The following is a 26,354-nucleotide window of genomic DNA, read 5'->3' on the forward strand; positions in this document are numbered from 1 at the left end:
ATATAAATTTCTGCAATGTTCTATATCTGTGAAATGAATATTTTTCTATAAAATATATATCTGGTTAATGTAATGGTGAGAAAGGGAGATTCTGTGGTCAATGTGCTTTTATTTGAATACAGGTTCTCCAAACATTACCCGTGTGACCTTGAATTAATCCCTACCAGTATATTATTGATGTGTAAGAAATAAACCTCCAAGTGTAGGAGCTCAAAACAGTAATCATTTGTTATTTTCCATGATTCCTTAGGTTGTCTGGGTAGGTAGACCTACTGAACAGGGCTGTACCAGCTATACGGGCTCCTGAGGCCAAGAGGAAAGACACTAATATTGATTCTATCACTATTGTGATATTTTGTTCATCATGGAGTTTTACATTATTTTGATTTTTGAACTATTAAATTAAAATATTATTTTCTGTTATTTCAGAGTTTTTTTGGTACTCCCTTAAATTTTGGACCCAGGACGAATGCCTCACTTGCCTAATCCTGGCCCCGTCATCGAGGCTTGGGCTTATTCGTCTGTCTGTGTCAGCTGACAGGCCAGCTGGGAGCGGTCTTCCTTAGGATGCTCTCGCTGGGATGACTTGGCTCGGCTGCATATAATCCAGTGAGCGTTTGCCTCCCGTGTCTTCCCCAGCAGGCTGGATCAGCCATCTTCTCACGCTAGCCTGGTCACGTTCTCTCAAACAGAGAAGTGAGACAGAAAGTAGAAACATGCCTGCACCTTTTCAAGGCTCTGCTTGCATCAAGTTTGTCACTGGCCCTTGGCCAGTCCAAATCACAAGAGCTGAGTCAGTATGGGAGAGGACAACAGAGTTACAAGGCAAAGGACGTGAATACAGGGAGACCATTCATTAGAACCATGATATAATCAATCTAACATTCTCTAAGCCTCTCTTTTCTCAAATTTAAAGTAACAATGCTACTAGCACCTCCTTCCTAGCACTGTGCGGGACACACCCACTGAGACATTTCATGTAAAGTTCTAGTATAGTTGCTGGCACGTGCTAAGTTTTCCACAAAAACTGTTATTTTATTATATAACACAATACACATTAAACTCTAGATTGACATTTTGAACAACTGGGAACAAGCCTATCCTTTGGGATGGAGAAAAATACATTTCTGTTTTCTGTGTAGTTAGCAGTAATTTCTGTTTTCTTGTACAGTTAATAGTAATAAATACACAAGATTTGTATGTAGCTTTTAAAATATAACATATATGAATATGTCTCTAGGATGCCTCCCATACACAATTACTTAATGTTATTTGAAACTGAGCCCGATTTCTGTATTAAGAAGTATATGTGGCTTGTCAAAGCAAAATTGTGGAGTAAAATAAAGAACAAAAATATGTTATGTAAGAGAAGCTTGGACTTATCTAGGATCAGATTGTGTCCAGAGCATCTTACTAATTTTAACCATGGGCAGGAACACCTATAAACTCTATTTAGCTTAAGGAAGTAGGGGTATGTGTGTGTGTGTGTGTGTGTGTGTGTGTCTGCGCAGGTGGGACCTTGAGAAGTATTATCCCTGGGGTTGCTGGGACTGCCGGGCGCCCTGCCTCGGATGAGCTGACTGCTGAATAAGGTGATGAAAGATGTGGCTGGTTGAACCCACTGGTGAAGGTTTTCCGTCATTAAGTGCTTCTAGCTTTTTCAGTAGTAACTCCGAAATGTAAGCCACAGAAGCCATGGCGATATAATTTAAAGAAGATGATTTTTATAATGTACACTGTGGGTTAATGTTCAAAGAGTAGAATAAGAGATACTGGGTTCATGTAAAAACTCTATGTGAAAACTTATGGGATTATGCAGATTTAAAGAGAAACTTGGTCCCAGACAAATAAAATTCCTGAAGATGAGAGGTCTCTAGTGAGCCCTGCCGCCATTTGGCACACAACCCCCAAACAAGTGCTTTGGTAATAGAGGAGACCTTCGTCCTGTGCATAAATGTCCCTGCTCTTTGAAAACTCATATCAAATTTAAAGTTTAAAAATGCTAAATTTGTACCCCTGAAGTGTGGGTTGCACACAGTGACTTTCTTCCCCAAACTATGTGAGTATGAACTGGGAGTGAGGAGTGCCTTATAGTGGAGACACCTAGCAAACACTGCTCCAGTCAGATGCTCAAGGAGAACAGTGGGGAGCCCTGCAGACCATCCTCCGGACCCACTAATGTGATGTGACCACATGGGCACTCCACCATGTGCTCTTCCTCCCCAAACCCATCACCTCTGTCTAGTCCTGAGAAATGGTAGGTAAGTCCCTCTTGAGGGACATTCTACAAAACATCTGCCAGGCAATTCTTAATACAGAGAAGTCATCAAAAACAAGGTTATACAGCCCAGAGGAGTCTGAGGAGGCATGAGGACTGAATGTAGTGTGTTATCCTGGATGGGATCTTAGAACAGAAAAAAAATGTTAGGTAAAAACTGAGGAAATCTGAATAAAACATGAAATTTAGTTATTAGTAATGTATTGATATTGGTTTACTACTCAAACAAATGTACCATATTAATGTAATCTCTTACTTAAAAGAGAAATTAGAGGTAGGAACTCTCCATAATTTTTTCTTTAAATCTAAAGCTATTTACAAGTAAAGAGATTATTTTTAAAAATTGATTCTAACCTACAATTTGGTTAAGAACTCAGATTTTTTTAACAAAACATAAGAAATGCATTTTCTTAATGTGAGTACTTTTTATTCAATAATAGTGTTATTTTTCTACTTGCCAAGAACTGTTTTCATAAACTTTAAGTGAAATGCCAATTTACAAGGAAAACTTAGAGATAACTAAAAGCAATCACTCTAACAGTTAACATCTCAAGTTGAAGTATTTTATAACTGCATGATTATTCTGCATTTCCTTGAACCAGTATAAAACATTATTATTTTTACCATTTGAAATTCAAAAAACATTAGCTTAAAGTATCTCTTTGTAAGAAAAACAAATCCTCAGATTCATGCACTTATATAATGCAGATATTTAGACTATTAGGAGGAAACAAAAACAAAACTGCAGCTTTTTAAAAAAAATTATTTATCTTTAGAAAGGAAGGGAAGGAGAGAGGGAGAGAAATATCAGTGAATGGTTGCTTCTCATGCATCCCCTGCTGGGAACTGGCCCCTGCAACCCAGGCATGTGCCCTGATGAGGAAACAAACCTCAAACTTGGTTCATAGGCCAGTGCTCAGTCCAGCCTGTGCAAGGCAAAAACTGCAGCTTTTGATATTTAAAAAACATATATTGTTTTTGCTGTGATAAACCCAAGTACAATTATAGGGTACCTATAATTATTACTCTAGTCTTCTGAAGCATAAACTAAGGACAAGTATTTCATTGCACACAAAGCAACGGAAACCTGTAAATATATGCTGGGATTTTCCTTCATTAATCTAACCAAAATTAAATAACTATCAATACAATTTTTTGTTTGTATATTCAGAGCCCATCACATGTATAAAACAACATAATCATGAAAGCATGCGCATAAATAGAAACACGTGAAACTTTTATGACCATTGTAGTGCTCAGCTCTAGCGAGTGAATGGCCACATGCTGCTTTAGTACAGTCCCCTCTGCAACCAAGTGAGCACATACCTGACAGGTGCTGCTTAACTACTGACCAGTTGCTAGGCAAGGTCCTTGTGGATATTGTCTATTACAGAAATGAATAAATGACCCAAAAATACTAGTATTCATTATGCCTAACTATACTTGCCTTTGTATGTGTTTTAAGTAATATTCTAATTAGTGTGTTTATCAGTGTCTATCTTTAGAGTGGAGTTTCCTGTGAACAAGAACCATTGCATGTATACAATAGATTCCTAGTCTAAATAGAAAAAAAAAACTTTAAGAAAAAGGACATTCATGCTTAGTAATTCCATAGTAGTTATCATAAAAAGAGTAATAACAATAAAAATAACTAATATTTATTGAGTGCATAGTATATGCTTACAATTTGGCAAAACATTTCCTGTATTATTTGAAGGCACAGATTTATCTGTTCCGGATACAGTCACGTCTCCAGCATCTAAAACATTGGTATATAGTAGGTACTCAGTTAAACATTTGTAAGAAAAATAAATGCCAGGCCTTGGTTATACAAAATCAGTAGGATAGTTGTATTGTGTTGGCCATAGTAGCAAAAATCTAATTGGATCAAGAGCTGTTAATAAACTTCCTCACAGTTAAAGCAGATTTTTAAATCCAGGGCTTGGTACGAAGCCTGCGTTCTTCCCACATTCCTGCATCACCACGTTCCATTTAGGTCTGCTTTTGCATATAATTAAAATAAAATCAATAATTTTGATGTCCCTAGCTTTTTGTTTTTAATGAATGATGACCAAAGGAAAAGAAATCATCCCACTAATGATTAGTGACCAGTGAAAGTAACTAGGCAAGGCCTTTGGCCCACATCTGCACCAAATAGAGGGCACCCCACACTGATTTCAACCAGTAAAATGGAGAGGTTGGGGGTAAGTTGAGGTTAATTTTTATGCCAATACTTAGATGATGGAAATAAAATGAAATAAGACGTTTTGTTACCTGAAGCTTTACTACGTGTAAGAACTCTGGGGAGAATACAATAGTGCTCCTTCATCCATTAAATTGATGCTATTAAGATGAGAACAAAGGTAGCATAAATAATAAGTGAGTAGGGATTGCGATGTTCCCATCTGCTTATTCCCATGCCTTGTCATCCTTACAGAAAATGCCTTGCTCAGAGCACTTAATCTTGGAAGGGTGAACAATGAGGAACCTGCTCACAATCATAGCATCTCGGTTCCTGCTTATTTTATGTCAAGATCACAGTCTGTCAGGATGGCATGGAGAGAATAGACTGATTAGAATGTACTTGTAGGACAAATGATCAGAGCACTTTGAAATTTGCAGCAGACTTGCTTCTTCTTTGTACTTCTTTTCTGGATCTATTTAGCAAAAAAAAAAAAAAAAGCCAAGTGTTCTGAGAGCAGAGGAGGTATCCTGCCAACTGCTTTTCCCCTACTACACCTGCCTTCCTTCCTCCTTGATTACAGGTACTCCGTACCTGGTCATTCACTTTCATATGAATGTGTAAGTTGTGACTTAAAAAGTAGAGAGATTGCCTTCTGCTTTATGAATGAGATGGTTACACAAACGTTAAGCCTAGTATTTCTCAGCTATCTTGTACCTCTTGCCTTCTAAATCTGTCTTCTAGGGCTGTAGTGACCAATTACCAAAAGCTGTAGCTTGAAACACCAGAAATGTTTTCTCTTACAGTCCTGGATATATGTATGAAAACAAGATGTCAGCAAGGTTGGTTCCTCCCCAGGCTTCTGAGTGAAGATCTGTTTCATGGCTCTCACCAAGCTTCCAGTTGCAGGCAGTTCTTGGTGTTCTTTGGCATCCATCACATGGTGTTCTTATATGTATCTCTGTGTGCCCTCATCTCCACATGGCCCTCTTAAAAGGACAGCAGCCACTGAACCTAGAACACATCCTAATGCAGTATAAATTCATCCAAACTTGATTCCATCTGCAAAGAACCCATTTCAAAACAAGGTCACAAGAGTCAGACGGCTATTTATTTTTGTGGGGGAGAGAGGGAGATACAATTCAGTTCACAATACCTCTCTCGTGAAACCTCACTTAGAAGAAATAATGAGGTAATTTTTATATTATAGCAAATTTAGGGCTCATTTGTGGGGTCTTGTTTTTCCTCTGATTTTCACACACAGTGAGAATATCAAGTTCAAATGATGCCCTTGTTAATCATTGTTATGCCTGGAAAAGATGGCGGTAAACTCCAAGGTACAAGAACTCTCTTTTGTCAAGCAGCCAAACCCCAGTGAGGTGATGGGTTGTCAGCAGGAAGAGACTGAGGAAGGGTTTGGAGACTTGGCATTTAGACAAAGGAAATACCAAGATGATAGTAAGAAACAAAGATATACCCATGAACCTAATTCACTGAGTTTGTGAATTTTTTGAAGTTGATTATCACCACAATTCACCAAACATGTGATCAGTTTTCTGAGTAAAATTTTTACAAACCACATGTAATTACTTGAAATACTATAGACACATTTTATTTAATACTACACACATTAAAATCACAAAGGGAGGGGAGAATGTTACATTTTACCAAAACGGATTCTCCGCTTGCTGGATGAGAAAGCAGTTTTGAACACCAGAAGGAATATTTTCTAAATTTTGAACACCAGAAGAGCAATGTATGGTTTGTGGAGACAAACATTGGGAATGTAAAGGTTGATGATGGGTGGGCCTGAGTTGAATTAATTAATGAAAGGAAACAAGAAACTTTTCTTAGTGAGGGATTATGTTAACATGATGGCTCCGTGGGTTTAAACTTTGCAGGCCTCATTTACAGTTCGTAAAGCTACAGCGACAGGTGCTTTGGGAAAGCAGATGACAGAGAAGCTACCACTCCCACAGGCAACGGTGCAAAGGGAGAGCGCATTAGACTGAATGAGCAGCCAGAACCAGCAAGAAAGTCATCACTGACAGACACTCTAACACAGAAATGCATATCTTTTTGGCATAGCCATTGAATTTATTGATGTACCACGCATTCAAATAGAGTGTTCAAAAGATACCTTCTAGATTTAGATAGGAAAAAAATTATCAGGTTTCAGACAAGGTCTCTTGCTTTTTTTCACTGTTACTGACAGAAACTTGATTTTCATTTCCCAGTGCAGTTCGGATGTCCTTCTTTCTATCTGCAGTCCTACCACATAGCTAGAGCCATTGTTTCTTTTCCTTCCATACCCTGTATTTTACCTCTTAAGTTGTTATTCTATTATATAAAACAAGAAAAATAGGGCCCTGTATGTTATTCTACCACCAACCTCTTGAAAGATAATGCAGCATGCTTATGTAACGGGAATTTGATATTCAGTTTCTTTTTAAGGAGCAAATTGTCTCTTCCCTGCTCCTTTCCCTGGTTGAAGTTATGTAACATCATCAATATTTTTAAACTATAAAATATCTCCACTTAGAAGTGAAATCTAAGTATCTGTTAAAGCAAAATAAGCTATAAAATTATTTAATAATAATATTATGATTAAGTCTGTGTTTATATCCCAGCTCCATAAATAAACCATAGGTATTAACTTAGACAAAACGCTCAACTATCTTAACCTGTAAAATGAACATAGTGGTGCCTAGTTCATGTATTGTTGTGGAGCATAAACAAAATGGTTGATGTGAAATGTTTGGTTCGCAGGCCCGCGCTCAATCCACTGAGCTACACCAGCCAGGGCAATGATGTGAAATATTTACCACCATGTCTATATGGTACGTGCTCAATAATTGTCAAAAACAAAACAAAAAAACCTAAAATACTTCTAAAATAAGCATTTTCAAAATAACTGCTATGGGATTTTTTAAATGTTACCCTTTTATTAAAATAATATTAAGTATTTTAAAATATAATTTTCTATATGATCTTTTGGAACTATAACAAAATATAATTTGGAGGCTCAAAATAAGTAAGACTGTTTTAACAGTCAAACTATGAAAAGCCAGAAATGGGTCTTTTTGCAAGAAACATGTTTTTTATCAGTGAAATATTTAGGCAAAAGTACCCCATTTCGTGGAAGGCAGGTCTAAATGACCCTTCCTGCCCCTCATGACCTTGTCCTGTGTTCCATGGGAACTCAGTCTATCATCCTGCTGCTTATCTTTGCTTTGCCTTTACCCCATACTAAATATTCAGGCAATGTTTTCTGATATATTTTCTAATTTTATTAAATTTATTGGGGTGACCTTGGTTAATAAAATCCTATAGGTTTCAGGTGTACAATTCTATAACACATCATATAAATTGTATTGTGTTCACCACCCAAAATTAGGTCTGCTTTCAACACCGTATATTTGACCCCCTTTACCCATTACTATGACTCCTTACCCCCTTTCCCTCTGGTCACACCATTATACTATTGTCTGTGACTGAGTTTTGTTTACTTGTTTGTCTTATTTGTTTGCTTGTTGCTTTCAGTTTTATATCCCACATATGAGGCAAAACCAAATGGTTCCTGACTTTTTCCATCTGATGTATTCCACTTAATATGATACTCTCAAGATCCATCCTTGTCATCACAAATGGCAGTATTAAGGTTGAGTGACATTTCATTCTCTATATGCACAACATCTTCTTTATGCAATCTTCTATCGAAGGACCCTTCGGCTGTTTCCATGTCTTGGCGATTGTGAACATAGGGGTACACATATCTTTATGAAAAAATGTGTTCAGGTTTTTCAGGTAGATACCCAGAAGAAGGCTTGCTGGGTCACACGATAACTCTATTCTCAATTTTTTGAGGACACTCCATTCTGTTTTCCATAGTGGCTATACCAATTTACAGTCCCACTAGCGGTGTATGAAGGTTTCTTTTTCTCCAAAACTGCTTCAACACCTGTTATTATTCATCTTGTTGATAATAGCCATCCTAACAGGTGTGAGGTGTAGCTCATTGTGGTTTCAATTTGCATTTCCCTAACGGCTAGTGAAGTGGAGTATCTTCCTATGTATCTGTTGGTCGTGGGTATGTCTTCTGGGAGAAGTGACTGTTTAGGCCCTCTGCCCATTTGTTTTCATTGGAGTGTTTGTGGCTGTTGTTGTGGGTGTTACATTGCATGAGTTCTTTATATATTTTGGATATTAACCCCTTATCGAAGGTGTTCTTTGCAAATATACTCTCCTATTTGGTGGATCGTTAGGCAATTTTAGTGCCACCTTGTTTCTCTTTTTGTTTTTATTCTTCTTTTTAATTGCAGTTTGAAAACCCAGAGGGGAGGACGGAAACCAATGACCCTCGCTCTCCTGGGAGTGCTAGACATCATCTGTTTCAGACAGTTTGAACAATCCCCTTGATAACACCTCAACCATTAAAAGTGCATCAAGTCGATCACAGCCTAGAATGTAGCACTTGAGATAATGTCCAGACCTGGTGAAGTGCCAGGCTCACTCAGAAGCTGACACTCTCTGCTTATCTGAAGAGCAAACCAGAAGACATTTAGCTCTCATCACTCCCGCTCAGCCCCCACCTTGCTCTGCCTCACTGCCAGTGTAGAACAAACAGAGTAATGAAATCTGTCCACATGAAATTTGCAGAGAAAATGTTCAATATTGTGTTTTCCTTTTGGGAGAAGAATTATGTAGAAAGGACAAACCACAGAGCTCTGATAGCACATATTGAAAACTGACAATTACAGGGGAGGCTCGTGAGTTACTCAATGTCAGATAATTTAACAGTACAGTCCTTGCAAGAACTCTCCTGACATGTTGATTTTTTCATTCAGAAAGAACATTGGCCATCACCTCCCTCCAAAGGTCCCTTGGCCATATCTTTCCTGTGATGAAATGTCTAACAACTCCATTCCTTCCCATCAGCTATAAACTTAACTTCACCAGAAACCATATCTGCTAACAAGAAGATAAATATAGAATCTCATTTCGCTTTGTATTTTTTTTGCTCAAAGTAAGAAATGCTTTTGACGATCTGAATGACTATTTAAGCTGTGTCCCTACACTTTACTTTGATTAAGTGGTGTGATGACCTTGGTCTACTGTGTTCATCTACTCCCTCCTTCAGTCTTACAACCACTCTCAGGATTCCACTGACCAGGAGGATTCCTGAATTGAAATTGGCTGTATTCCTGTGGATGCTGAGCCCAGTTACCTATTTTTGAAGCAGCTTTATTCTTATAATTAATAATAAGTAGTAAGCTTCACTTATGTGATTATTCAGGACCTAACAGACACTGAATCGGTGTCCTCTCCCCAAGGAAGCCCCCATGTGGGCAATACACAGCCCTTCCTCATTGAATTTTGGCTTGTGAGTCAACCATGACTCACTGGCTGAGGGGCAGTTTACACATCATGAAGAAAATATTGGCTAAACTCACCATGGACCCTTAGAAGAGAAACAATTGGGACATTGTCCTTTCACTTTATTAACATTTCAAGACTATGTGGAAAATTTGAAAGTGTTTCAGATTTCCACTTATAGAGAGAATCTTTTTTTTCATTTTACTTAATTTACTAATCTTTGTGTTTGAAGATCTTGATGTTGTAAGTGTAACTGGAAAAAAACAGGCTTTGCAGCCAGATTTCTTTCACATGAAAATGATCCTAGATTTGCTATATAGGCATCAGTGTTTGTTTACACTTATCATTTATTAATTATCTGGTACGTACTGGGCACTATGCTATGTATTTGACATATTGAATCCTGACAGTAATCCTGCAAGAAAAACAAAACCATCCCCATTTTTTTTTACCAGAGTCTTTAAAATTAAGACTCAAAGTTGCTAAGTAGTGTCCTAAAATAAGCCAGTAAATTAAATAGCTGGGATTTGAAAACAAGCCTGAGATTAAAACCCATACCCTTTTTACTAAGGGATGTTAAAAGCAGTTACTGCTGTTTTCTCTTTATTTTGCAGACTGCCCCAGTGTTTTTGGCTTAAAATATTTCTTGCTGTTTCTGATAGTTATGTGCCAGCTTGGCCCATCTGGTGCTATTTTCTGACAATTTCACAGTCCTGCCTCTATTCAAAGATATGCTTTAACATTCACTTGAAACATTTTTTACACTCACCTTGCCATGGTCACTCTACGTGATCACCTTGTTCAAACTGAATTCTGATGGGCTGGGCATGCAGGCAAGAGGATGTCAGCAGGATCCCAAGCAATAGTGCGAATAATAAATACTGACATCCATCTACTACACATGCTCAGCTCTTCAGAGTTCTGAAGCAGGAAGCATGGCTCCAAAGCATGGTGGCTGGATTCCAGGACTCTAGTGGTAGACCGTATGGCAGTACAGGTATTTTGAGAAACTTTTATACCTCAACTAGTTGAAAATATATATTATCAGGAGTCTTGAGAGCACTATGGGATGTGTTGATAATTTCACTCAGGTGTATAAAGTCTGGATTATCATAAAATTAGCATTCTCCTATGGATTCATGACCAGGAAATAGAAGTTGAAGGCACACACTATACAACACAGAAATGTTATGTCCAGGTAGAGATGTTTACTTTCAATTCTGAAAGTCGTTAGTATTCTGCTTCCTAGAGAGTGTGTTTCTGATGTTCTGATTTATACAGACAAGGAAAATCGAGATTGGGCATGTTTTTTGGAATTTGAACTATAGCATGAGAATACCTAAAAGGCCAAGGCAAAGCTAAAAGTATAATGAGTAGTGGCAATGCCCTTCAAAAGATCATGTAGGTATCACAAAGACACTTTTCCAACTAGTCCCCCATGTTACCTGCAAGCACCTTTAGCACTGACAGAAAAGACAGTGTCGTTAGCTAGGTCATCAAATGTGGTCAGTCAGTCCACCAAATGAAAGTGATACTTTCTTTGACACAGCTTCTTTCTTTAAGGCTGGAGGACCAGAATCCCACCCATCATGAGCTACACTGACAAGAAAAATTTTATGTGGCTAAACTTTTGCATAATTTTTAAAAGTAACACATGGATTATGGTTTAAATAGGAAGAGACTTTAAAGTTTAGTATCCCCCCTCCTCCCAGAGTAGCACTCAATGTCATTTCTACAAACTGTAGTAATTCCCTTCCCTGATCTCATCCTCAAGAGTCAGGATTTTGACATCAACCCATTATGCTTGTATGTTAGAATGGGAAGGGACCTTCGACATGGGTTAGTGCTCTTCCTCACTTTGTAGATGAAAAGTCTGACATCCAGATGAATTATTACAGGTGGGTCTGGCAGTGAAACCTCTAATTCTCTTTAATCATTTCTTTTAGAAAGGAAACTAGAAAGACATTTTTACTAGAATCACCAAATCACCACAGTCTAAAAATGCAAGTGGAATTTATTAAGGGACTACTAGGTCCTTTGCTCCGCTGCACTATACTGACTTTAAGGAAAATTGAAGAAAAATAGTTGAGCCAGCATGGTCCTGCTGCTCAAAGATCTTAATTTTTCTCAAGCACACAGGCAGATCATCTGCAATTTTGTACATAAGCACTGGAGTCTCCCTCCTTATCTGCAGTTTCACTTTCCATGGTTTCATTTACCCACTATTAACCATTGTTTAAAAATATTAAATGGTCAATTCCAGAAATAAATAATTCACAAGTTTTAAATTGCCCATCATTCTCAGTATCATGGTGAAATCTTGCTCTGTCCCACCCAGGACATGAATCATCCCTTTGTCCAGTGGATCCACTTTGCATCTGTTCCTGCCCTTCAGTTATCTAGTAGCCAGCTCTGTTGTCAGACTGATTACTACAGTATTCCAGTGCTTGTGTACAGGTAATCGTTACAGTTTCATGCTGCGTCACAAGGCCTGTGTCAGTTATCTCATTTCATCTCATCATGCAGGCGTTGTATCATCTCACATTACTGCAGGAAGAAGGATGAATACAGTTCAATAACAGAGAGAGAGAGACCATGTTCATATGACTTTGTTTATAGTATATTGTAATTGCTTTATTTTACTGTTAGCTTTTAATCTCTTACTGTTCCTAATTATAAATCAAACTTTATCACAGGTATGTATGTATAAAAAAAGAACATAGTATATATGGGGTTTGATACTATCTCTGGCCTCAGGCATCCACTAGGGGTCTTGGAACAAATGCCCTGCAGATAAGGGTTACTGATTCAGACTCCAGCCCACAAACACCATGTGCTGTGGCTGTAATGAACAAATTCACATGGACCATAGAAGTCCTGTGGAGAAAAACAGACAGCATGGCTGCTCTCTAAGTGAGAGAGAGGGCCTAGAGCCCTGTTTGGACAAGACTTTTATCACTTTTCTGGGTACATTACATTGAGGACAGTCCTCATTTACTATGCACAGATTCCCTTTAGGTGATTACTTTTTACAGATAACAAAGGAAAGAATGTTGTTAATTTCTTCAAAGAGAAGGATGTTATAGGTCAAGGGGGAAAGTGGTTGAACTGGTTACACTCCATACTTGGGAGTTTTAGCACAGACTTTAGGAAGTTACTTTGCAGTAAACATTTTCTCTCTCAATCCAGGGTGAGGGAGTTTTAGCAAAAGCAAGCCTCATAGCAGCCTAGGTACAATGCAGGCCTGATTCCCCTCGGGACAACCTATCCATGGGTGTGGCTCCTGTGTGCTCAACCTCAGTCCTCACTGGCCTGAGTTGGGGCTGGGCTACATTCCCATGCCACGTAGAATGGTCCCCTATAGGGTACAACATGCAAATTGACATGGTGATAATGAAAACTAAAAATAGTAAGAAACTTTGGCCCTTGAGGACTTTCTGTCTTCTGGTTAAGACTACTGACAGTCACATTGAAATTCATATCTATGCACACTTACTACCCACGAGTATGGTGTTTGACTGAGTAGGTGATTAGTTAGTAGGCAGCAGTGAACCAGCAGAGGTCCAGTGAGGCTACAGGCTGAGACAACATACACTGGAGAAATTAATAGGGGTTAAACAGAGGAAAAGGGAAATTATTTCCACCTAGGATGAAAGACAATGGAGGTAATTGTTAGTTTGTCTTCCCTGTCTGATTCTAAGCTTCCTTCACATTGTTCTGTCCAGCTTTGCTGAAACATACCAATTATTCTTCATGAATAATTAATCAATAAACAATTTTAAAGCATAACTATGTGCCATTAACCACCAACGAGCTAAGTAACTTCAACTTATCATATATGTAAAAAGTAAGGACTGAGAGTAAAATGACAGGATTTTCAGCTCTGCCTCTTCCACTAACAACCTCCTGACCCCAGGCAACTCGCTTCTCAGAGACGCAGTTTCTTCATCTATAAGATAAAAAGATTTAACTAGGTGATCACTAAGGTTTTGGCTGTCAATCTCTATCTTTCTGACTTGTGAAAGAAGAGAACATGAAGTAATAACAGTCAAATGCTGAAAATATGTACAGGGGAAATAGTGATGCTCCTTAAATCCCTTCCCCAGTTTTTGATCACTTATTTCAGATTATGTAGGAAAAATTATTTATCTCTAGATGTAGAAATGTAAATAAAAGTATAGAGTGGAAGATATCCAAAGATAAAGTTAAAAATCTTTCATTATACACAGCAGCATATTGAGCATTCTATAGTCAGTAGGCAATATTAATGAAGTTTGATTACATAGACACATGTGTTTAATAAACAGTGACATTTGCATTGCTCTTGCCAGAATACAAATTTAGCATCACCACGTCCCAACTCTCATTTTACTGAATCACCTAATTATGATGCAGACCTTCTTAATAGCATATTCACTTACTCAAGGACAGTCCCCCACACAGTAAGGCATTAAGCTACCAAGTTTAAGAAAGCTGACAGATTCTTTTTCCTGGTGAATTAAATTATATTTGTTTTAGTCAGTCTCCTTTTATTCAACTAAGAGAATTTTCTGAATCTTCTTCAGAGTCACAAACTGCCTGCATTTTTTCTGATCACATTGATTTCACTAGCAACCCATTTTCTCGAAACTGGTTATTTTGAAGAAAATCGAAAGCAAATAAATGGTTCTTTAAAAAGTCGATTTGCTTTAGGTGAAAAAGGAAATCAAAGGTTTCAGATAAATTAAAGAAATGTATATCATTTCATTTATTCATTTACTAGATAAAGTGAATACAGCCCCTGCAGGGCAATCTGAAATGTTGTCATCCTCTCTTTTCCATCCAGCTGAGTGCCCCAAGAATGGGAAGTATTTACCCTGCTAGGTGGTATATTGATGTGTCTGGTGGACAAATTGGGAAATTCTATATGTAGGCCTTTAGTTGCCTCTTTATATAAGTTTAGTCACCAGGAATCATTTTATTGTCATTGCTGTTACAATTCGTTATATCCCATTCATTTCTGTTGCCTTGCTGATAAAATAATAGGAAGTTTTCAAAACACATGGAGATAAATCAAGTATATTATTGGGGTGCTATTGCCCACTCCCTTGCAATCAGTCTTCTCCTATCGGTCATTCTGCTATATTGCTTTCTCAGCGGTTATCAGTAACCCCCATGTCAGTCACTATTGCTCAGGTTTGCTTCTCTCCATTGCTGGTGGACTTCTCTTTGTAGCACATCACATGCTCCACCCTTTTTAGACTCTCTTCCATCAGCCCAAAGACATTAAGAAAACCAAGTTTGCCTCCATTGTTTCCGGTTCTTGTATTGTGTTCTTTCCTGCCCTTCTCTTCTTGCGTAAACTCAGTCCTTGCCAATGTTTCGCCTTTGGACAATTTTTTCCTGCCTCCTCTACCACCACAGGCAGCACATCCACAGTGATTCAACACTCATCTTTATGTCGATGACCCCATATATTTTCCTGTCTCAAATGCTCCATAACATTCTTTTGAAATTGCCTAGTTAATGAATTCATCTATTGAAGCTGTTGACATTTTTTAACTTTATTTTTCAATTACAAAGTGGATTTCACATTATTTTGCACATTATTTCAGGTGTACAGCACAGCAGATAGACACTTACATAGGTTACAAATGTTTCCTTCAATAATTTAAGTGCCCAACTGGCACCATTCATACTTATTACAATATTGTGAACTGTGTTCTATATGCTTTAGTGTGCATCTCCATGCCTATTTGTACCACAAATTAGTACTTCTTAATCCCATCACTTTATTTTACCCTGTCCCCAACACCCCTCCTCTCTGGTCTACAACAGTTTGTTCTCTATGTCTATAAGTCTACTTCAATTTTGTTTGTTCATTTATTTTGTTCTTTAGATTGCACATATAAGTGAGATCGTATGGCACTTGTCTTACTCTACCTGGCTTATTTAACTTAGCATAATACTTTCTAGGTCCACCCATGCTGTTGCAGATGATGAGACTTTATTCTTTTTTATGACCAAATAATATTCCATTGTGTGTATGTACCACAACTTCTTTATCCACTTGTCTATAGATGGGCACTTGGGTTGTTTCCACATCTTAGTTATTGTAAGAATGCGATGAATGTGGGAATGCATATATTCTTGCAAATTAATGTTTAGGGATTCTTTGGCTCTATACCCAGAAGAGGAATTGCTGGGTCATAAAACAGATCCACTTTTAATTTTTTGAGGAACCTCCACACTGTTTTCCACAGTGGCCGCACCAATCTGCATTGCCACCAACAGTGCACTGTGTTGCCTTTTCTCTACATCCTTTCCAACAAGTGTTGCATGTTGATTATTGATAATAAGTTTTCTGACAGTTATGGAGTGGTGTCTCACTGTGATTTTAACTTGAATTTCTCTGATGATTAGTGACAGTGAGCATCTTTTCATATGTCTATTGGCCATCTGTATGTTCTCTTACTAGAAGTGTGTATTCAGACCCTCTGCATACTTTTTAATTGGGTTGTGTTTCACATGTGTGTGTGTTGAATACATTATAAATTTTGGATATTAACTCCTATTAGATGTATCACTGGTTGTCTTTTTGTTTTGTTGATGGTTTCCTTTCCTGTGCAAAACCTTTTTAGTTTGATGTGGTCCCATTTGTTTTTTATTTGTTTCTTTGCCTGAGAAGACATGTGAAAAAATATTGCTAAGAGAAATGTTTGAGATTTTACTGCCTATGTTTTCTTCTAGGAGTTTTGTGGTTTCAGGTATTAAATTTAAGTCTTTAATCTATTTTGAGTTTATTCTTGTTTAGGGTATAAGAAGGTGATCTAGTTTAATATTTTACGTGTATCTGTCCAATTTTCCACCATGTATTGAATGGATCATCTTTATCTCATTGTATGTTCTTGCTTCTTTGTCAAAGATTAGTTGACCATATGGGCACAGGTTTATTTCTGACAAGCTACTGACATTTTAAAAATCCACCAAACCAATTTCTTGCTCCCATATTTCTCTTCTTTAGAATGACTCCACTGTTTCCCACTCATCTCAAGTTGGAATTATTCTTTTAATTGTTTTTTTAATTAATTTTTATTTTTGACACTATTGCAGATGTCCTCATTATCTCCCTTTTTGACCCACTCCTTCCAGTCTCTGTCCCCCCTTCCCTCTGGCCATCACCACACTGTTGTCTGTATCCATGGGCTATATTTATATGTTCTTTGACAAATCCCTTCACCTTCTTTCATAAAGGCCCCCTTACCTCCCCTCTATCAGTTGTCAGTCTGTTCCACACACCCATGTCTCTCTCTATTTTGTTCATAAGTTTGTTTTGTTCATTAGATCCACCTACAAGTGAGATCATATGGTATTTGTCTTTTTCTGATTTCTGCTTTTCTTCTCACTGGCCTCAACCAATTAAAACCACTCTGTAGACAACATTCTGCAATTAGCTATTTTCTATTTGAGTATATGTTCTATCTGAATGGTCATGTTCCAACAGTGGACTTGTTAGCTATACTTTCTCTACTGGAATTCCATTTTGCTTTCCAATGTATGGGCTAGACTTCTTTTGGATTTAACAATATGTTTCTGTCCACCCTTCCTGAGACCAGCGCCAGCGCCGTGTAGTCCCATCCACTGCAGTTTCACAGCATTTTCGTATCTGCCAGGTGTGCCCTCCCGCATCGTCTTTCCCGGAAGTCCACAGCTATTCTCTCAGCGAACACTTAGTGTTTCTAAGAATTTATTTGGTGTCTGCTCTTATAATTGATGTTTTGACTTATCTGCATTAAATTTATGCATTTTCAGGTCTTTAAAATATTGAATCTTTCCATGCGGAAAATATGTATCTCTCCGAATACATGATTCACCTTAATATCATTAATGTTTTATAATTTTCTCTATTTAGACCTTGGACACTTGTTTGTTATTAGACTCATATCTAGCAACATTGTTGTTTACACAAGTACAAATTTTATTATATTTTCCACCTGGTTATTGTTGACCTGTAGGGCTGCTTTTGATGTCATTAGTTTAATCTTGGATTTGCCACCTAACTTAGTTATCTTGCTTATTGTTAATTCTCTTGGGCTTCCATATTTTTCATCAAAATATACTGTTATTGTAATTTATTTTACCCTGAGATGTACTACTTCTCAAATCTCACCACAATAGTGACAATGATTTTCATTTTGAAAAAGCAAAACTTCAACCAAATCATTTATCAAAGGCCTGGTCTCACACCTTGTACCAAACTGACTTCCTCTTTTGAGCCTTCCATTTACCTGAGGTACCCTTCCCTTCACCTTCTCGATCACATCTGCAAAAACAAACAAAGAAACAAAAAAACCCTACATCTCTCAGGTTGTTTTTCTTCCATAAACCCTTTCGTGATAACCTGGACATGTTTTTATGCTGTGCTCCCCTGAACTTCATCCTACAGTGATAGCTCCTATAGCACTTCTTTTCTATTCAAGTCACTTGACATCAGTCATTCACTGCATATGAGTTGGAGCCAAGGACCATTTTATGTCATTTTTGTGTCTTCTCCGGCATCTAGTTCTGCTTCCTTGTGTGTTGTGAGAGAGCTCAACCTCCATGTTTTTAGTCAATCTAATACAAGGCATCTGGAACCTAGAATTGTAGCCAGGTGGGTTCCATTTTCTTTTTCTTTTTTTTTAAATATATTTTATTGATTATGCCATTACAGTTGTTCTATTCCCCCCTTCATTCCCCTCCACCCTACCCCCCGTCCCCACCATTACCCCCCTTTAGTTTATGACCATGTGTCTCAAGTTCTTTAGATTCTATATTTCCCATACTATTCTTGCCCCCCCATCTATTTTCTATCTACTGTCTATGCTACTTATTTTCTGTACCTTCTCCCCCCTTCTCCTTCTCCCACTCCCCTGTTGCTAACCCTCCTTGAGAGCTTCCTTTCTATGTTTCCCTCCTGATCTAGCTGTCCTTTTAGTTTGCTTTTGTTTTAGGTGTGGTTGTTAATAACTGTGAGTTTGCTGTCCTTTCACTGTTAAAGTTTTTTTAACTTCTCTTTCTTAGATAAGTCCCTTTAACATTTCATATAATAAGGGCTTGGTGATGATGAACTCCTTGAATTTGATCTTATCTGAGAAGCACTTTATCTGTCCTTCCATTCTAAATGAAAGCTTTGCTGGATAGAGCAATCTTAGTTGTAGGTCTTTGGATTTCATGACTTGGAATACTTCTTTCCAGCCCCTTCTTGCCTGTAAGGTCTCTTTTGAGAAATCCGCTGACAGTCGGATGGGAAGTCCTTTGTAGGTGACTGTCCCCTTATCTCTTGCTGCTTCTGGGGTTCTCTCCTTGATTTTAATCTTGGCTAATGTAATTATGATGTACCTTGGTATGTTCCTTCTTGGATCCAACTTCTTTGGGACTCTCTGAGCTTCCTGGATTTCCTGGAAGTCTATTTCCTTTGCCAGATTGGGGAAGTTCTCCTTTATTATTTGTTCAAATAAGTTTTCCACTTGTGGCTGTTCCTTTCCCCCTTCTGGTACCCCTATAATTCGGATGTTGGAGCGTTTAAGGATGTCCTGGAGGTTCCTATACCTCTCCTTATTTTTTTGAATTCTTGCTTCTTCACTCTTTTCTGTTTGGCCATTGTTTGCTTTCTTCTGGTCCACTCCATTGATTTGAGTCCCAGTTTCCTTTTCATCGCTATTGGTTTTCTATTCATCCCGTTGCTGTACCAACAATCATGGATGGATGACAGTTCTTTTTGGCCATCTGTCACTGAGTAATTAGATGATGAGGTCAACATCTACCTCACTTCTTACTTGTGGACATGGACTTCTTACTTGTATAGACTCCTAAAAATGATATTTGATTTCTTCCTGATTGGAAGGAATAGGCCTTCCAATTTACCTCAAAAAGACATCATTACACAGCCCCATAAAAACAAAAATCTGAAAAATCTTAACTGATCTATAGAACCAGAATTATAATTGCTTTATCTTCTGGCTGTTAAAATGTTCTACTTTGAAAAATATTCACTTTACTTTTATAATTTAATTTTATATTTTATGAGTACATAATGTTGTTTTATATTACAATTTTAACTAGTATTACCTTGGGGTCCAATTATAAAACTTACAATATCCATTTATATTAAAAGCTATAATAGGGTATCATTTTTCACAAAGGTTTTGCATTAAACAAGTTCTTTACAGAAATAATTTTTTTTCCTGTTCCTTACGGAAGGAGAAGCACAACCATTTTTTTTTCTGTTAGAGGTGAGATTAAGTTAAAATAAATATAAAAGAAATATTCTAATGAAGCAAAAGATAGACAAAACACTGACCCATTTCTATTTATAACATTTGAAAGCCATCTGTATTTTAATCTACTTTTCTTTTTATTCAAAATAAAGTACAGTAAGCATTTGCTGTTTAAAACAACAGGCTCTTTGAAATCCAGGACAAACTGAAGAGCTTCTGCCACTCTCCATTGCAATGTTTCTCCACTGCACACCTACCTACATACAAAGCAGTGCCACAAAGTGCATGAACAACAAGGTCTGCACTGAAGCAAATGTAACAAGCAGTGTTCTAGGGCCTGGGATGGTGGGGCCTATTTGTTCTTAATTAAATGGTGCAGTGCCACAAGAGTCAGGTTTCTCTGAGATCTAAAGAGGATTTCAGACTGGTTTTATCTGCCAATCTTTTCTTCATTTAAACCAGTCTCCTAACCAGACACTATAAAATCTCAGCACATTCCTCTATGAAGCCACATAGAGTGCCTGTAAAAGTAACAACATTCATGATCCATGACACTCAAGTCTCAGCAGGTGGCTCCCAGAGTACCAAAGTGTCGTGGAGTCTCTCTGTAAAACCTGCAGCTCTTGTGTTGCTGGACACTCACTGAGACAGACCTAGAAGGTTGGATGCCCACAGACTCTTCTGATTATCTACTAGTGCTGTCATGTAAGTTCCAGTAATTCCCAGCTGTACTGATATGACCTTTTTTCAGAAATGCCCACTTTGTAATAATGTAGCCATGCTGGACCACTGCCCTTTGAACTAACTAATTCATAGCCTTATGATCTCTGGGAAGGCTTGATAGCCCTCCTATTGAAAAGTCAGCATCCATTTGTTCTGTGGCTTGCTGCTTAATCAAACCCAAGTGAAGTAATAAACACAAAATATCAGGAGAAAATTTGTTTTCCCAAAAGGTTTTCCCTAATATAAGTTTATTTCCCTTACCCATTTGTTCTTCTATCAGAATAGCAATAAGATTAAAATTCATACTTGATGAAAATTAAGATACCAATCAACACGCAATTTTATTTTTAGTCAACCTTTTCAAAGAAGCTGTGCAAACATAGTTGGAACCATTCACTGAATGTTTTACTCTATTTTTTGGATAATCTTTCTCTTTCTTCTCCTTCATCTCCTTTTTTACAAAACAGAGGTTATTATATAAGGAAGATTAAGAAATGAGCAATTGATTTTGGTTTTAAGAAATATTTATTAAGCTTGCACTTAATGCCAGAAAGCAAAGCAAGCATTTGTTATCCAGAAAAGTTGTACCACAAGAGTGCAGTTTAATAGATAATAATAATAAATGATTTAATCTAGTTGTGATAGACAATGTGAAGAGTGGTTAATATGGAATGTGGTTAACATAATTGATTTTTCCCCAAGCTTCTAAAAATGTAGATAAAGGAAAAGCAAGTCATTTGCCATTTATATATCAAGGACTTGTTTTTTTTATTCAATAATATTTCATTTGTCTTGATTTAGAAATGATTGAAACCTGAAATGATCTCAGATACACTTCAAACTGCCAGCCTCAGCCCACATTGTACCTTGGCTCACAAAGCCAGAATAAATCACATAAAAACATCTTCAAAGATAAGTAAGAAGTGTTAAGCCACTAGCCAATATGTAAGACTTGGAAGATGTGAACTCAAGACCCATAGTCAGCTCCTGAAGCAGCATATCTTAGCCTGACACCAAGGACATGTGGTTTCAGTGCACCTGAGTTCTAGTTCATGGGCTACTGAATGCATGCAGCTCTTCTGTGACTGTCTCCAAATCAGAACAGTGCTCACTCATCCTTCAGGGAAGTTAATAAAACTTGTCACAGAGAAAACAAACATTTGTCAAGTGCTTTACATGACTCTACAAAGCATGCATTTACTCAATCTATTACAATTCATTAAACATTAATTAAGCACTTATTCCAGGCAATGTGTTGTTTCTAGGGAGAAATACATGAGTGGGACTGAAATGTTACCATCAAAGAGGTTACAACTGAATGAGAATTGTAATATTTACAAACCACTTACTATGTGCCAGACACTATGTGAAGTCCTTTACATGTATTATGTAATTTATTTGTGCAACATTCCTACGATGTTGGTGCTATTATATGCCTCAATGTGTAGATGACAAAACTGAGACATAGGGTCCAAGGAAATGACAATGAGTATTCAACAATTTTGAACCAGGACTCATGCTCAAGATTGTAGGTCCAGAATTTACACTCACAATCACTTCACTGCCTCGGGACAAGTAGATACAATTGAATGGTTTCATTGTGGTTCTAAAAAACTTAACAGGTACAGAACAGCAGAGAGGAGGAAGTAATTTAAACAAATTGGGAAGGTGTTGTGGAGTAGGTATTCAGAGGAAAATTAAATTAAAAATTAAATTCAGTAAACTATAATTATCCTACTTTTGTTGTTTTACTTAAAAAAAATGGTGTTACTCTGACAAAGTTTTAAGGTCACACAGCTCATATGTAACAGAGCTAAGATTGACACCCCATACTGTCTGAATTCCACTCTAATGTGCTATTTCTTTTGGTTTAAGCCTTATCTCAATTGTTATTCATGAGGAAAGAACCAAACAGAAGTGATAACCTGAAAGGTAACTGAGGAAATAAAAAGAAGAGGATTATTGGGAGAAGTCAAGTTAAAATTAAGCAGTAATAAATTTGGATTTAACATTCTGGAATGGAATGACATGTGACAAATGTTAAAATAAGTATATAAAGAAGCCACAAAATTACTGAGAGGCATTTGCAGGGAAACTATTCAACAGCCGCAGAATGAAAACGATATATTCGATTTAGGCACAAAATGGGAAGAACACTGTGATTTGGCTGCAGAAACGGCGCGTTCACATTACAGACTCTTCTAACGAGGTTGTGAATGGACTGAGCTGACATAAAAAAATTCAGGTGTGAGGTGAAATTGTACTGGAATGTTGTTTTTTTTTTAAGTAGCCAACATGTAGTCTCATAAGTAGACTGCTGGGCGTCCCCGTAGACAGAGGTGAGCTAGCAGGCTCACTGCCACGTGCTCTGCGACACTTGCTGCGTGGAATGTAATGGGATGTCCCACTGGCCGCACCGAAAGAACCAGAGACGTAGCAGGGCGATGGGTGGGGTCTCTGCTGCTATAGAACAAAAGTACAGGGCATTGCTGAAGAAGAAAATGAGAAAAATTAGAAGATGAAATGGAAACTTTTTAAATTATAGGGGATTGCAAAGAAAAGAAATTTAAAAATCGGCAAGGATGGTTTCCACACATAGCATGAAAATGCTAAAAAAAAAAAAATTCGCACAGGAAGAACAGGAAAATCCAAAGAGATAAATCTCTTACCCAGGAGAAATCCAGAAAAAAAGTGACTGAAAAATAATGATGGAAGGATATTTTGAAAACAACGTGATGCTAAAATTTCATTGAGAATGGGAACACCTTCAGGAGATAGTGGCAATACAGATTAGATGAGAAACCACACCCCTTTCCCAGATGTTTGTTGCCCCTCACAGTTCCTGAAAACGACAAAGGAAGCTGTAGTGGGGTAATGTCTGAGATTTGAGCTCATCGGAAGAAGATGTCCTCCCCTAACCAGACTGTTCTCCTCATGCTTGGGTATGACTTGGAGCTTCTTGTGTTTGATGAAGATTGAACACTGCCTCCTCTGGGAATTCACTCAAAATACAGAACCAGAGTCAGACAAAGGTCCTAAACAATATTCTTTTTTATACTTGACCTTGGCTAAATAGAAACACAAAATTCCAGGAAAAAAAGTCAAACTAGAAAGTTAAGTCATTTGAAATATACATATGGAGTTTTATTTGCTTATGTGTGTGGAATTGGAAGGTAATTGTGTCCTTGGCCAACAAAAATGGCCCCTAGACAACTAATTATGAATCGATTTAAAAATTGGCATAATGAGAGGCATATCCATAATAGTGAAGTTTTAGAAATAATTTGATTGGTATAGGTGCTAAAAATATCTTGGTAACTGCTACATGAATTAAGAAAATTCTAGTCAATTCTAAAAGTTAACAATTTCATAACAGCCCACCACCTTCCATATCAGATACCATAAAATATTTCCAAATTCCTAAAAAAATTTCTCTTAATATTATGCTACTGAGGCAAATAGCTGTTTGAATAAGAAACATCTCTCTCACTAAATTTGCTGTTTAAATTTAGTTGGGCTAAGTATACAAGTTTAGTCGAGTCCAGAACTATGATTTCACTCATATGTGGAATATAATGAGCAAACTGAACTAACAAGCAAAATAGAGACAGGCTCAGACAGACAGCAGGCTGACAACTCAGGGTGCAGGGTGGGGGTGGAGGAAGGAGGGAATCAAGCAAAATAGAAAAAAAACTCATGGACATGGACAACAGTGGGGTGATTGTTGTAGGTAGGTAGAGGTGGGAGACAGTATGGGGGGATAAATGGTAATGGGAAAGTACAGTGGAAACTAAGCTATAAAAGAGAGAGAGAGAGAATTATATTACTGAATGAAATAAACACTGCGTTGTTACTATGGATGAACTAGAAATCTATCTTCCTTAGCAGGTAGACAGACAAGGTACCAGCCTTTCCACATCAGCAAAACTGTATGGGTAAACCACTTCAGACTTCCTCCTATCATGCATGTCTTCAAATAAATAACATGTAGCCAGAGGTCAGAAAAAGCAATCAATTCTCCAATTAAGCCATCACATAAAGAATGTGTATTTAGGGCCAGTTATTTGTATAGAATGATTTTATGCAGATCAAGCTTTAAATAAGATGACTTCTTTGTCCTTGCATTACTCTAGGTCTGAAATAGGAACAGATAGGGGTGATTTTCAGTAAGATTTACAATAATATATTGTTATATGAGAGAGGGATAGTAGTGCATCCAGTCGTTTAAGGTAGAAAGTCTTGAGTATTAAAGCCTTATTGGGAGACCTTAGATAAATTACTAATCCCCTACTTTCTTCTCTTGGTTCCTGCTGTTCCACCTGAGACAGCCTCCTACTGAATCATGCTGTGGTCAGGCACACTGATCCCAGGGCTCTTGGGAGGAGTAGAGAAGTTGGCACATATTAGGAATGCAATAAATATTTACTTTTACCATTGATATTGTTATAGTGAAGTAATGGAAACTGGAGTTCTAGGTTATGCAGTCCTGCGGTTATGGAGACCATTTTGGAATAGTTGAGGAAAGAAAGTTTGGCAACTGTGTAGTGAAATATTGTTCGAATATTCAGAAGTTACCTGTAAGAGTTGGGAGTGGGAAAATTACATTAAGTTAGCTATGGGAAAGTTTCAGAAATGAGCAGTCCCCACCCTTATTTTGTTATATTTTTGTCCTATTGCCACTACAGTCTCTGAGATGGTGGCGGGGAGGCAGATGGGGGGGCAATAGAAACAACCAAACAAACAGTTTCTGAAAAAACCCTGTTTGCCTCACTTTGCGGAAGTCATCTTGGCTTGAGCAGCTTTGCATTTTAATTAATTAGAAAATGGGAAAGGCAAGGGCAGACATCAGCTTGCTCATTGTATGGAATTTCCACCTGACACTTTCACACAGCCTTGCAATCAGTCTCCATGATGCTCACTTGGGACACCTCTCATAACCTCGCTATGTTCCTCAGACAGATAATATTGGTGCAGAGAAACCAAACAGCTAGTACAGGAAATAGCAGTGAAATCTGGTTTTCCTTTTTTTATGTTCAACTCAGAGTGAGATATGAAAAGGAAGCAATTTTCTTTTTTTATTTATTTTGTAGTTCTTTATTTTATTTTATTGATTATGCCATTACAGTTGTTCTATTCCCCCCTTCATTCCCCTCCACCCTGCACTCCCCTAACCCCACCATTCCCCCCTTTAGTCCATGACCATGTGTCTCAAGTTCTTTAGATTCTATATTTCCCATACTGTTCTTGCCCCCTATCTATTTTCTACCTACCGTCTATGCTACTTATTCCCTTTACCTTTTCCCCCATCTCCTCCTCCCACTCTCCTATTGCTAACCTGCCATGCGATCTCCATTTCTATGGTTCCACTACTGATCTAGCTGTCTGCTTAGTTTGCTTTTGTTTTAGGTGTGGCTGTTAATAACTGCGAGTTTTCTGTCCTTTCACGGTTCATATTTTTTATCTTCTTTTTCTTAGATAAGTCCTTTTAACATTTCATATAAGGGCTTGGTGAGTTCTCTAATTCTAACTAGCTATTCAACTTAATCTCACTGTTCTA

The 26,354-nt window shown here is 37.6% G+C and overlaps 1 protein-coding gene across 3 annotated transcripts in view; it reads left to right on the forward strand.

Moving 5' to 3' along the window:
* The window catches only part of BANK1 (B cell scaffold protein with ankyrin repeats 1), a 299,128-nt gene that overhangs the window by 157,267 nt on the left and 115,507 nt on the right, over positions 1–26,354 (forward strand). The window lies entirely within an intron of this gene.

The sequence above is a fragment of the Artibeus jamaicensis genome, unplaced genomic scaffold (genome assembly GCF_021234435.1).
Source record: "Artibeus jamaicensis isolate MK-2021 breed Jamaican fruit bat unplaced genomic scaffold, CSHL_Jam_final contig_452, whole genome shotgun sequence".
Lineage (NCBI taxonomy): Eukaryota > Metazoa > Chordata > Mammalia > Chiroptera > Phyllostomidae > Artibeus > Artibeus jamaicensis.